Source organism: Arachis hypogaea, chromosome 15 (genome assembly GCF_003086295.3).
Source record: "Arachis hypogaea cultivar Tifrunner chromosome 15, arahy.Tifrunner.gnm2.J5K5, whole genome shotgun sequence".
NCBI classification, from domain to species: domain Eukaryota; kingdom Viridiplantae; phylum Streptophyta; class Magnoliopsida; order Fabales; family Fabaceae; genus Arachis; species Arachis hypogaea.
This window is the reverse complement of record NC_092050.1, coordinates 137251009-137252681: the sequence shown is the minus strand read 5'-3', so window position 1 is coordinate 137252681 and position 1673 is coordinate 137251009.

The window sequence follows — 1673 nt, the reverse complement described above, 5'->3', positions numbered from 1 at the left end:
GCCACATACATACAAAAAATTAAACCTTAGCATACAAGAACTCTACCAACATCAATAACCATAACCAACCAAAGTCCCCCAAAGTTTCACTGATGAAGTAGAGCGAAAAAAATGAAAAACAAACATCAACCAATATTTTGCAAAAAACAGAATATGGTATGTTGAGAGCAACAATTTTATTACTAACCTGTTTTTGAAGAGATGGTGATTCCCAGGTAATTAGTCTTCACAATAGGGGACGAAACAAGTAAGAAAAGTTTCAAACTTCAGTCACAGTGACAGCCATGGTTCTTCTCTGAGGGTACGTTGATGAGCGGATATTTTATACGCTTTTTGGGGTTAATTTCATATAGTTTTTAGTATGATTTGGTTAATTTTTAGTATATTTTCATTAGTTTTTAGGCAAAATTCATATTTTTGAACTTTACTATGAGTTTGTGTGTTTTTCTGTAATTTCAGGTACTTTCTGGCTGAAATTGAGGGAGCTGAGCAAAAATCCGATTCAGGCTGAAAAAGGACTGCTGATGCTATTGGATTCTGACCTCTCAACACTCGGAATGGATTTTCTGGAGCTACAGGAGTACAATTGGCACGCTTCTAATTGCGTTGGAAAGTAGACATCCAGGGCTTTTCAGCAATATATAATAGTTCATACTTTGCTCAAGGATAGACGACGTAAACTGGCGTTCAACACCAGTTCCATGTTGCAGTCTGGCGTCCAGCGCCAGAAATAGGTTACAAGTTGGAGTTCAACGCCAGAAACAGGTTACGACCTGGCGTTGAATGCCCAAAACAGCCCAGACACGTGAGAAGCTTAAGTCTCAGCCCCAGCACATACCAAGTGGGCCCCAGAAGTAGATTTCTGCACTATCTATCATACTTTACTCATTTTCTGTAAACCTAGGTTACTAGTTTAGTATTTAAACAACTTTTAGAGATTTATTTTGTACCTCATGACATTTTAGATCTGAACTTTGTACTCTTTGACGACATGAGTCTTTAAACTCCATTGTTGGGGGTGAGGAGCTCTGCTGTGTTTCGATGAATTAATGCAACTATTTCTGTTTTCCATTCAAACATGCGTGTTCCTATCTAAGATATTCATTCGCACTTAATTATAGAGAAGGTGATGATCCGTGACACTCATCACCTTCCTCAATCCATGAATGTGTGTCTGACAACCACCTCCGTTCTACATCAGATTGAATGAGTATCTCTTAGATTCCTTAATCAGAATATATGTGGTATAAGCTAGATTGATGGCGGCATTCATGAGAATCCGAAAAGTCTAAACCTTGTCTATGGTATTTCGAGTAGAATTCTGGGATTGGATGGCTGTGACGAGCTTCAAACTCGCGAGTGTTGGGCGCAGTGACAGACGCAAAAGGATCAATGGATCCTATTCCAGCATGAGTGGGAACCGACAGATGATTAGCCGTGTAGTGACAGCGCACGTTGACCCTTTTCACTGAGAGGACAGATGGTAGCCATTGACAATGGTGATCCACCAACACACAGCTTGCCATGGAAGGAACTTTGCACTTTTGCATGCATGAGGGAAGAGGAATACAAGAGAAAAGCTGAAATTCAGAAGACAAAGCATCTCCAAAACCCCAACATATTCTCCATTACTGCATAACAAGTAACCTTTAATTCATGCTCTCTTGTTCATT